The 13,147-nt window shown below is 36.8% G+C and overlaps 1 long non-coding RNA gene across 1 annotated transcript in view; it reads left to right on the forward strand.

Moving 5' to 3' along the window:
• LOC113601816 (uncharacterized) overlaps window positions 1–13,147 on the forward strand; it is a 38,250-nt gene that overhangs the window by 13,936 nt on the left and 11,167 nt on the right. Inside the window, exon 3 of the long non-coding RNA XR_008296364.1 lies at window positions 12,983–13,132. This is a non-coding gene — a long non-coding RNA (uncharacterized LOC113601816). The remainder of the gene's footprint in view (window positions 1–12,982; window positions 13,133–13,147) is intronic.

A 13,147-nucleotide genomic window follows, 5' to 3' on the forward strand; every position in this document is an offset into this window, starting at 1 on the left:
TTTATTGTATAATTTAAGAAGTTAAGATTCACATCTGAGAAAAAAAATCAAGAGTCCAATTAAAAAAAAAATTCTGTATACATCATAATGACCCATTTCAACAAACCTTTCATAATTAAGACTTGGGTTATTGGAGAGCGCTGAATAATCTTCATGGTTGGTTGGACATAAGCTGGTCATCAATACACTGTGAAAAACTTACTTTTAGGATGATTCTGATGCCCTGAAATAGTGGAATGGATTCTGAATCACAAAAGTCTGGCATAGATTAAGCAATAATGAGATGGATCATTAGAAGTGATTTTATTTTGAACCTATCAATGCAATTTGTAGGCATTCAAAGTCAATAGAATGCAATAGAATTCGTTGTTAGAGATACAGAATCTTGTGCCCCATTCCAAAGTGACTGAATCAGAATCTGCATTTTGATAAGAACTTCAGGGAATTTGTATGCACACCACAATTTGAGAAAGCACTGGTCTAGGTCAGCATTGTAGTAATTAAGTATTGTGATGGCTTGCGATGCTAACTCACATAAAACACCCATTGGTTTTTATGGTTTTGGTCTAAAGATGAGCTCATCACCTGTAAGCCCTGATGTTTTTTAGGTAAAAGGCTAGTTTGAGAGGAAAACAGGGAGGAAGATGTGGGCTTTATTTTATTCTAGACTTCATATGACTGGTCTGCAAAAGCATCCATTCACAATTCTGATATCCATTTTCTCCAGTCTTTCTCCCCTCTGGCTCTCCTCTTTCCTTTTACAATTGCTCATGCCCCTCAGTTTAAAAACCCATGATTTGCAAAAACACTAGTTTCTAGACTCTCAGTAGCCAAATATTTGTTGATAGAAAAGAGTTAACCTAAAGGACATATAAAGATGGCAGGATTCTTATGGTTCAGGAAAAGTTTGAAAATCATCACATGGGGCTTTAACTATTGGAATGGTTGACAGGTTTTTTTGTTTTTTTTGTTTTTTTTTTTCCCATGACATGGCAGAAGGTTGACTCACAGGAATTAATGTGATTAACCTTCAGCCAAGGCATGTTTGAGGCAAAGAGGTGAATCAGACTCATTAGTTTTTGGTTCTGGAGCAATGAAGGATCATGGCATTTGCCCTGTCCGTGTCCTTCTGAACAGAGATCACCCCAATTCTGTCATTACTGCTTCTGAGCCTTTTTCTCCATTTTTCCCCCCAAAGGCATAAAATGCCAAGCTGAGTAATCAAAAGACAGTGGCTATTCAGTGTATGACGATGACTTCCAAGCTAAGGTTTTCATTTTGTCAGATATTTTCATCGAGAGCATTTTGTTTTTCCCTCTCCATGCTGTCTTCTTGAAAGAGAGATAATAAATGAGAGGTCAGAGCATCAGGGCAGTCAATGGAAGGCCTCCAAACAGGCAAAGGCAGTTTCTATCTCTTTCTGCATGATTTCTCTCTCATCTTTAGGATTTAAGCAGATGCTTTTAGATAGACAATGCCCTATGGAACAAAAGTGAGAATGCTCTATTGCTCAGTTATTCTAGGTATCAAAGCCCATTGTCAGGATTTTGAATTAACGTTAGATGTTTAAGAGAATGAATTAAAGCTCCATGCGGTTGTGAATATAAAACTGACACAATGGTTACATCACTGAACTGGCAAGGGCAAATTGTCCACTCTAATGATGATAATATTTCTTGACGATTATTACAGGCATTATCTCATTTAATCCTCCAAGTAACCCATATGAAAGTGGTATTATAATTCCCCTTATTCAGATGAGGAAATTGAGACAAAGAGGTATTATACAGCTTGCTCAGGATCACGTAGCTGGTCGGTGGCATACTTCCTGTCCTTTACCCCACCTTCTCCCTCCCTGACAGCTAATCTACAGGTTACAAGGGACTGTGAAGGTATTTATCCATGATTTCTCGATCCTCTCCACTAACACCTTCTCATATACCTTGTAAAGCCCTTTGGTACACTAAGAAAAGTTTCAAAGTGATGCTTCTCTTCATGTCCAAATACATTTGGGAATATATTAGCAATTATGAGCAGGAGTCATTTCTCTTTCTGACGGCCACAGACAAGATACTGATTTAGAACACATTATTATCCCTTCAGCTCATAAAGTGAATTTAAATAAACATTGCCTGTGAAGAGAGTCCTAAAAGGAGACTTTTATTTTCCCTTAATATTCAAAATACCACCAAAGTGAGAAAAGCAAACAAACAAGAACTCCTTTGGCAATGCCCTTGCTTCAGTTTCCTAGGGATTTCACTCCGTAGTTTGCATCAACTCTCTCCACCTATGGAAAGAAAATGACTACATCAGTAAGCTGTTGTTTGTTATGTGGGCTCCATCAGTTGTCTTATTTATTTGTCATGCTCCCTTTCTTCCTTCTTGGAGGTCTTGCCCCAACAATTACTCTCTTTGTATCCTGTATCTTTAGTATTCTTCTGTTGACATTTAACCCTGATATTAATATTTAAACATACCAGATCTCTCCCTTCTTAAGCAGTAATGGGTAATAATAATAAATCAACCATATATTGTTTTAGCTATGGCTCTGTTGTCTTGCTCTTTGCAGTCAAGCTTTTCAAAAGAATTGTTAAAAGGTTGTATTTCTTCTCTTCACTCCCCAACCCACTCTGAACTCTCCCCACTGCTTTACCAAACCAGCGTTTCCCAAGTCACTGGTGACTTTCTCATCTCCCAACTTATCTGGAAAAAAGAGTTGATTGTCGATCTACTTGAAGTCAAAGCAGCATTTGATGTGGTTGACCAGAGGGTTAAACTTTTTGCTCTTTATGCCTGACCCCTCTGTCTAATCACTAAATTGTATTAATTTTACCTCTTAAGTATCTAATACACAACTTCTCTTCATTTCCATTGCCTTCAGCCTACTCCAGAGTTTCTCAGCCTCAACACCATTGTCATCTTGGACCAGATCATTCTTTGTTGTGTTAGATCATCTTGTGCATTGTAGGATGTTTAACAGCATCCCTGTCCTCTACCAACTAGATGCCAATAGCAACTCTTCCTCCTTCCCCCTAGGTCCTGATGATAAGAAATGTCTCCATGCATTATAAAATGTTCACTGGGAAGCAATAATGCTTCCAGTTGAGAACCATGACTTTAGTCCCAGTTAATATCATTTCCCTCCTTATTTAATGCAACAGCCCGAAATGGTGAAAGATGCAAATCTGATTATGCTATCATAACTTCTTAAAAAACTTTATTTTGCTTTTCCATGACTTTAGAATAAAATTCAGAGTTCTTAAAAGCATTCTCAAGTGCTTTTTTAACAGCTTTATTGAGGCATAATTTATATACAAAAGACTGCACATATGTAATATATACAATTTGATGAGTGTGACAGGCATACCTGTGAAACCATTACCATAATCAAGATAATAAACCTATCTATCAGCTCCAAAAGTTCCTTATGCCTCCCCCTTTTTTCTTCTTTTGTGATAAGAACACTTAACATGAGATTTACTAAATTTTTTTAAGAGTGCGCAATATAGGCACTATGTTGTACAGTAGATCTCTAGAACTTCTTCACCTTGCATGACTGGAACTTTACATCCGTTGAACAACAGCTCCCCTGCTAGCCTCTGACAACCACCATTCTACTCTCTGCTTTTGTTAGTTTGACTATCTTAGGTACCTTATATATGTGGAGTTATGCAGTGGTTATCCTTCAGCAACTGGTATTTTACTTAGCATAATGTCCTTCACGTTTATCCATGTAGTCACATATGATGGGATTTATTCCTTTTTTTTAAGGTTGAATAATATCACATTTTCTTTATTCATCTGTTGATGGACATTTAGGTTGTTTCCGTATTTTGGCTATTGTGAATAATGCTGCAATGAACATGGGAATACAGATATCACCTAGACATAGTGATTTTTATTTCCTTTGGATAAATACCCAGAAGTAGGTTAGTGGATCATGTGGTAGATCTACTTATAATTTGTCGAGGAAACTCCATACTGTTTTACATCTTGGCTGCACCATTTTCATTCTCATTGATAGTGTACAAGGATTCCCATTTTTCCACAACCTGTTTACTTTTTTTTTTTTTTTGGTTTTGTTTTTTTTTGAGAATAACCTGGTATGAGGTGATATCTCATTGTAGTTCCGATTTTCATTTTCCTCATGATTAGAGATGTTTAGCAGCTTTCCATGTATCTGTTGGCCATTTGTGTCCTTGGAGAAATGTCTGTTCAAGCCCTTTGCCAATTTTTAAGTTGAGTCACATGTTTCTTATGGTTGTTGGTTTTTTTAGTTTTTGCTATTGAATTGTAGGAGTTCCTTATATACTTTGAATATTAACTCCTTGCAAATATTTTCTCCCATTCCATAGGCTGCATTCTCATTCTGGTGATTGTTTTCTTTGCTGTGCAGAAGAGTTTTAGTTTGATAGAGTCTCACCTGTTTATTTTTGCTTTTGTTGCTTGTTCTTTTGGTGTCATATCTAAGAAATCATTGCAAACATTCCTGTCAAGAAGATTTTATTGGGGCACCTGGCTGGCTCAGTCAGTTAGGCATCCAACTTCAGCTCAGGTCATGATCTCATGGTCCATGAGTTTGAGCCCTGTGTCGGGCTCTGTGCTGACAGCTTAGAGCCTGAAGCCTGATTTGGATTCTGTGTCTCCCTCTCTCTCTGCCACTCCCCTGCTCATGTTCTGTCTCTCTCTTTCTCAAAAATAAATAAACATAAAAAAAAAGATTTTCTCATATGTTTCCTTCTAGAAGTTTTATATTTTCAGGTCTTACCTTTAAGTTTTTAATGTATATTGAATTGATTTTTGTATAGTATGAGTCCAATTTAAATTCTTTTGTATGTGGATATCCAGTTTTCTCAACACCCGTTATTGAAGAAACTATCCCCTCCCCATTTTATATTCTTGGCACTTTTGTTGAAGATCAATTGAGTGTATACATGTGAATCTATTTCTGGGCTCTCTATTCTGTTCCATTGTTTATATGTCTGTCTTTATGTTAATACCACTTTGTTTTAATTAGCTAAAGAGATACAAAGGTTTAATGCTATGCCCATCAAAATACAAAGGCATTTTTTAACATAAAAATTTTATTATCCTAAAATTCATTGGAATTACAAAAGCCCTCAAATAGCCCAAACAATCTTGAGAAAGAAGAACAAAGCTAGAGGCATTAAATTTTCTGACTTTAAAATATATTATAAATCTACCCTAATTATAAAAGCATTCCTAAGTTTTAACCTTTACTTACCTCTTCAGTTTTTGGGGGCTGTATTGGATTTCTTCATACTGGCATTTCCCAGAATACCAATTATCTATCCTGAGGCTTCACAGAGCTCTTACCTTTTTCTTTTGCTTGGAATGTTTTCACTTTTCCCTCTCCATTCACCTAGTCAACTGTCCATAATCCTTTAGGTCTCTTTTGACATGCTACTTCCTCAAAGAGGCCCTGTTTAACCACTGTCAGTATCCCTCTCTACCAGACTAATGACTGGTAGACTAATGCTGCATAATGACTCATGCTTCCCAAACTACATGCTTTCATATCAGATTGTATTTCCCCTCTCACAATATGTTTTTTGGTGGAATTATCTATTCAGTGTTTCATTTTCCTGTCAAACCATACAATCTCTGAAGATAGTTTCCATGTCTATCTCATACTCTGTTGTTTAATTAGAACTTTCTACAATGCTGGGCAAATAGTACAAACTCAATATATATTTGCTGATTGAATGCTTTGGAGAATCTATTGGAAGAAAGCCGTGGTATCTCACAGACTATCTACATAGGAAATACAGAAAGTCTCGCTCACTACCAGAAGTAGAAACTATAAAGTCAAGAACCCAGGTCACATCTTTCATTTGCGGCGGCCAAATGGTCTTCTGTCTGCTTTTGCACACTTGCTTTATGTGTTTTTCTCTGCCCTTTACTCTCTCGTCTTACCTGTGTCAAATAAACCCTAAGTCCACAAGACCTCCATACTGATTGGTCCAATACCAAGTAATAAGTGCTTACTAAATCCTATGTTTTCTGTAGTGAGAAAGAAACATTAGTGGATAAATTGGTGGCCCTGTATTCTGAAATTAGTGAAGAAGAAGAACAGTGAGATGTATGCCCTTATTTCTATGACTCCTCCTTAGGTTTTTTTCAGAAGCATTTGAAGGACCTGGGACACTCAGATGAAATATCCAAGGTCGTTTTTGTCTTAAGGTCCCTTTGAGGGTCACTCCCATCAGCAACATCTTCCTAATAAGAATGTCCTTGAATATCACAGCAATGAAGAGATGAAAATAATTCACGTAGAAAGTGGGAGACAGAGGACTTAGGAAATTTTCCTATCCTAAGCACTTCACAGACTGTCTTTCCCAGAGCATCGGAGTTTGGTTCCAAAAAAATAGAGCAACAGCTCTCATAGTCCCTGAATGCTGACAGAACCACCATTGAATGTGGAAGCCAGCCAACATGAACTCTTTCCCTTGATAAATGGACACCACAGGAAATGATCATCAGTGGAAGAGCTAAGTTGATTTGTTTGATGGCCCTCCATAGACAAAGTTTTATTCGTTTTGTAAACAGAACTAGAAATAGTTTCTTAATTATTATTTTTTTTAAATTTCACTTTAAAGGTTTGCTCCCAGGCATAGGAAAATTGTATGTTATTGAAGAGCATGTATGGTGGAGCAGATGCATTTATGCCAAGACACATTCGAAGAGGAAAAGTGGGCAAATTATGCAGGGGCATATGGGCTTTGGTGACACACTCAGCCAATTGTCCCTACATCTCAAGAGCGAGACACAGCTTATATTTTGGAACAACTGAAGTCAGACTTCTATTTTGTGGATGTAGATGAACACTCATATGTGATACATCAGGCAGCAGAGGCTGCCACTTGGAGCAATCCTGATTTATTTTAGGAAAGCTAAGCCAAGGGAAACCCATAATTTTCTAAGGAAGAGATTTTGCAATCATCTTTAAACTTTCAGATGCTAATTCCTATCTTATTTCTATAACCACCCGCTCTAGAGCATGTTTAATGAAAATAAGAGATGATGGCTGTCATATCTTAAGTGAGCTAAATTTTATCTATGCTGAAAATCACTGTGAAATAATCTCTAATTATAAAGCTGGGAAACAGAACATTTCAGCACATGTGCATTGAAGTAGGCCCCCAGTTCTTACCACTAGAGCTATCTTGAAAATCTCACATCTGCTAAAAGGGGAAAAGATTGAGCTTCTTCATCAGTATTTTAAATAATCTAAATATTTTGCAATCACCATGAAGTTTGGCCTAAAGACCCATTTTTCTATGTTGGTGATTAAAAACATTTTATTTTACATGAAAAATGTCTCTGATTAGTATAATATCAAATGAAGAAATTATGTAGCATACCATACATAATTTTACAAATGCTAAATGGATGCTATGTGCCAGGTGTAGTGCTAAATGCCTCAAATGTTATCTGCCTTATGTTTGTTTTCCTGCCAAGATAATGAAACTCTACATGGGATAACCTCAACCAAGAAATTTCCAAAAGATTCAGAAATCTACTTCCAACCTTTAGACAACAACGTAACAGTAAAAGGATTGAGAAAAGAACAGAAAAAAAAAAGTTTTTATCTGCTATATAGCTACTTTAAAAAATTTAAAGGGTTAGGTTTTTTTATGGATTGGGAAACGTGGTAGTGTTCATTATTTATCCTTGTACTTAAATAACAAGTCATATTATTCTAACTCAAATCATTAATCTATGTATGCTATATACTGCTGGATGCTGAGCTACCCAAGGGAGGTTTCCACACAGAGCTCAACTCATAAACTCACTCCTTCAACTTTTCTGCCCTTTCAACTCAGTAATCCACTTTCAAAATTGCAATTATGAGGCAATACATAGCAAAAATAAAAGGATCCCCGACAATGTCACAAATAATTGTGCCATGTAACACCTGATGGTCTTTTTTTTTTTTCAGTGAAAAAAAATGATTTCTACAGACGTTAAGAGCTATCTTGAAGCTGAATGGACAAATGTTCATCTATACCATGTGGGTAATTCTTTCTAGATTGGTCATGGAATGACCAGCTTTGTGCTGGAATGTGTGTTAAACTTAACATAGTATGCTGATTTCAAAACAACTGTCAGATTTTTCTTTTGTTTAGAGATATACTTCATGGAAATGTTGCCGTTAGCTTGAAATTCTTACTCAGGTCTCTTAAAAAAGCCTTCCCATAAACTTAAAAAATCCTAACCCACCTCAGGTGTCACTAAATAAAAATACATTTGTCACATTTACCTATGTGGGGGGGGGAAATTAACCAAATTGACTCTTATGAGGTTCTGTTAAGTTTTTTTGAATTGTTATAACAGGCATTAGTGGAATATTGATTAGTAACTAAAAGCCAAAATCGACTTAGTTGATCAAGGACCGACCAAAAAATAACCAACAACAACAAAAAACAACAAAAAAGAAACCACCCTGGGAAACGTTGATCTTACTATTTTGCTTTTTTAGGGATATCCTTAAGTCTGGGTCAAATCAATCCATCATCAACAACTCAACTGAATACTTGGTATTCTGCCTTGGAACAAGGAAACCCGATCCATCGATTACTCTAATATTATCTGAGATACACTAAATTACTCTCATTTTAAAATCTGTTAAGCAGAGAATGTCAAAATCTTTTATGCTAAGAAGGAATATTCTTAGCTGAAATTTCATGACTGAAATTTGATGAACTTTGTGCATTTCTTGGTGAAATGTTGCCTCTCAGTATATTTCAATGTCTTCTGGCTTAAAGAGTCAACTCTATGCTGCAACTTTTGAACCAGGATGTCTGTTTTATATTAAAATGATATGTTTACTATTCTGCACCAGCACTGCAAGGCATGGGAAGGAAATGCACACACTATTCTAATGCAGGCTGCCTTTAAGAAGCCACCTTAACTGACAATCAGATCCTAGTGTATATTTTCATGAAGTCGCTTGGTCAGAAATGTGTTTCATCGTTTACCTACCATTTTAACTTGTCTTTTCAGTATGAACCCTAGGTCACTGAACTGTGAACAACATTTAATTATAGGCTCAATTCTTCATTGAAAATGACAGGATCTTATATATATATATATATTTGTCAAGTTGACTTATGTGAAAATGAAGATTGAATATAAATCTGGAAGCTCTACAATAATTACCTAATAAAAAATGCCCAGCCTTTTCACTTAGAATAGTAAGTCCTTAAAAATCCCAAGATGTGATTCTATGGTATTTTCCAATGTCAATCAATCAATAATTTCTTTTTTTTTTTTTTAATTTTTTTTTTCAACGTTTATTTATTTTTGGGACAGAGAGAGACAGAGCATGAATGGGGGAGGGGCAGAGAGAGAGGGAGACACAGAATCGGAAACAGGCTCCAGGCTCTGACCCATCAGCCCAGAGCCTGACGCGGGGCTCGAACTCACGGACCACGAGATCGTGACCTGGTTGAAGTCGGACGCTTAACCGACTGCGCCACCCAGGCGCCCCAATCAATAATTTCTTAAGTACCCACTGTATGCTTATGTTTTTTTGTATAACCAATTTCAATATTTTCATCTAAGATGAGGAGACAAAAGCCCAGAGAACCATTTGTAATAATCACATTTTTTTAAATAAGAAAAATAAGGCTATGTCTTCAATCTTCAACTCCCAACTAAACTAATTTAATTTGTATTTATATTGATCTGAGGGTTTTGTTCTAGCTCCTTGACGCTCGAAGCTGGTCTGCAGCCCAGATATACACCTGTCATCTAGAGTTTGTTGGAAATACTTGTAAACCACCTATCTGATGAGAAGTTAATGTACAAAATATATAATGAGCTTATATAACTCAATAGCAAAAACCCAAAACAATCTGACTGAAAAATGGGAAGAGGGCCTGAATAGACATTTTTCCAAAGGAGACATGAAAATCACCAACGGGTACATGAAAAGGTGCTTGACATCACTAATCATGAGGGAAGTGCAAATCAAAATGAGACATCCCCTCCTACCTGTTTGGATATCTATTATCAAAAAGACAAGAGATAACAAGAACTGGGGGAGAATGTGGAGAATAGGGAGCCCTTGTGCACTATTGATGAGAGTGTAAATTGCTATAGCTACTATGGAAATTAGTATGGAGGTTCCTCAAAAATGTAAAAAGAGGCCCACCACATGATCTAGCAATCGCACATCTGAGAATATACCTGAAGGAAATGAAATCACTATCTTGAAGAGATGTCTGCAACCCCATAGTCACTGTAGCGTCACTCACAATAGCCAAGACACGGAAATGACCTACGTGTCTGTCAATGGGTGAATAGATAAAGAAGTTGTGTTATATGCATATATGAAATAAGTCAGACAGAGAAGGACAAGTACTGTGTGATCTCGCTTTCATGTAGAACCTAAAAATGTCAAATTCATAGAAGGGGAGAGAGAGCAGAACACTGATTGCTGGGGCTGGGGGGTGGGGGTAATGGGGAGATGTTGATCAAAGGGCACAGACTTCCAATTAGAAGATGAATAAGTTCTAGGAATCTAATGTACTGCATGGTGACAACAGTTAAAAATGCTATTATATACTCAAAAAGTATTGTTAACTAACTTGGATTTAAATTAAAAAAAAAGAAAACAGAAAAAAATAAGAAAAAATCATTTGAATAAACTGTGGATGAAAACTTTCCATATTTGATGAAAATTATAGAAGCACAGATCTAAGAATCTCAAAAACCCCAAGCAGAAGAAACAAAGAAAACCACATCAAAGCACATCATAATCAAATTGCTCAAAACTAATGACAAGACAAATACCATCTGATTTCACTCAGGTGTGGAATTTAAGAAACGAAACAAATGAGTAAAGGGGAAGAAAAGAGAGGGGGGTACAAACTAAGAAACAGACTTTTAACTAGAGGGAACAAACTGATGGTTATCAGAGGGGAAGTGGGTGGGGGGATGGGTGAAATCAGTGATGTGGGTTAAGGAGGGCACTTGTGATGAGCACCGGGTGTTGCATGGACGTGCTGAATCACTATATTATACACCTGAAACTAATATTACACTGTATATTAACCAAAAAAAAAAGTGTTAAGAGAGTAAATCAATTATTTATTTATTTATTTAATTTATTTAAATTCAAGTTAGTTAACATATATGTAGTATCAGTTTCAGGACTACAACTTAGTGATTCATCACTTACATGTAACACCCAGTGTTCATCCCAACAAATACCCTTCTTGATGGCCATCACCCATCTAGCCCATCCCCCCTGCCGCCTCCCCTCCAGCAACCCTCAGTTTGTTCTCTGTATTTAAGAGTCTTTTATGGGTTGCCTCCCTTGAAAAGAGTAAATCTTATTTTTTTAATGTCTATTTATTTTTTGAGAGAGAGAAAAAGAGAGCACATGTGGAGAAGGGGCAGAGAGAGAGGGGGACCGAGGATTTGAAGCAGGCTCCACACTGACAGCAGGGAGCCCGATGCAGGAGTTCGAACTCGTGAACTGCGAGATCATGACCTGAGCTGAAGCTGGAAGCTTAACTGACTGAGCCACCCAGGTGCCCTGGGTGTTCTAACCACCACACACATGCACACACATACACACAATTACACACAAAGGTAATTATGTGAAGTGATGAAGATGTTAACTAACCCTGTTGTGGTAATCATTCCACAGTATATACGTGTATCATATTACATTGTTCACCTTAAAGTTACACAATGTTATATATGAATTATAGCTCAATAAAGCCAGAAAAAAAAAGAGATACCATATCTCAGGCCCCACCCTGACCTGTTGAATCCTAATCTGCATTTTATATGATTACCAGGTGATTGATAAATTTGAGAGTGACTGATACACATTGTACCAGGAAATTAGAAGTTTTAAAATATAATTTTAATATTGGAGGAAAGGGCTATTAAGATATAACTAATAACGTGATTAAACTATTCAGTGGCTGAAGAATGAATTATTCATTGTTATTAATTATTGGTTTATAAATAGATTGAGGTTTTTGCTTTGTTTGCTGATGAGCACTATTTACATGACAATGGAATAACTCCTTAAGGATTAAGAAATTAAGACATTTTTATATAATACTAAATAATTAGTTCGGATGACTTACTGTCTGAATTAAATATTTATTTTGGAGGGATGTACGTGAGCTTAAATGTTATGTCTCAATGCTTTCGTGTACAGGCATGGTGGATGCCATTATTTCAATTCTATAGGTGAAGAAAATAAGCCAAAGAATTTAAGCAATCACATAGCAGGTTGGACACATTCTACCAGCTTAACATCCGCAGTGGAAAAAGGAACACTTGCCCGTCTTAGCGGCTGGGGCAGAAAATCCTGGAGAGTACTTTCTCTGCCCCATTTTAAGTCACTTTGGCCAGAGGAATAGGATAAACGCTTGGACAGGGCTGGGTCATGTGACCACTCCTGTGGCCAAGAGGAGAGGAATAAAGAAATAATAGGATTCAGGGCGTACAAAGTGGGAGGAAGAGGTTGCCCCTGGAAAGAGAGCTTCTGGTTGTAGAAGGCTAAACAAAAATCAGTATAGATGGTAAGTGTGTGAACTGCACCATGATCATACACTGAGGCCTTTTGATTTCTTTTCAATTACCCTTTACTGAAGCATTGAAAGAGTAGTTTTCATTTGGTTGTGGTGATGAGATGCATCCATATTGAAATCTCCTGGAAGAATATGTAAGCACACGCTCACCAGCATAAAGCCCTAGACTGATATAGTAAGAATCTTGGATGAGAGTGGGTGGGACAATATACGTGTAGGATCCCAGGTTTCAAGAGGTGTCTATTTGCACTTAGGTATTTTAATTTATTCAAAATGTTTTCTGAATTGCATTTTAATTGCACAGTGGTAAGTGATTAGGTAGTGTAAGGCTTCTTGGTTTTAAAAATGTTGTCTTTTTTTTTCAAAGAAAATGAGTATGTGTCATATTTCTTCTTTAGGTAACCGCACCTGTGGAAAGTCCACCGGTTCATTTTGAGAATTCGTGTTAGTATTCATGCAGCAGCTGGGGCCTTACCTGGGAAGAGATAAATAGCCCCCAGGCATTTGCCTTGTAAAACCTTGCCAACAACCCATCATTAAAACTTAAAGTAAATGTTTGCCAC

The sequence above is a fragment of the Acinonyx jubatus genome, chromosome B1 (assembly GCF_027475565.1).
Source record: "Acinonyx jubatus isolate Ajub_Pintada_27869175 chromosome B1, VMU_Ajub_asm_v1.0, whole genome shotgun sequence".
NCBI classification, from domain to species: domain Eukaryota; kingdom Metazoa; phylum Chordata; class Mammalia; order Carnivora; family Felidae; genus Acinonyx; species Acinonyx jubatus.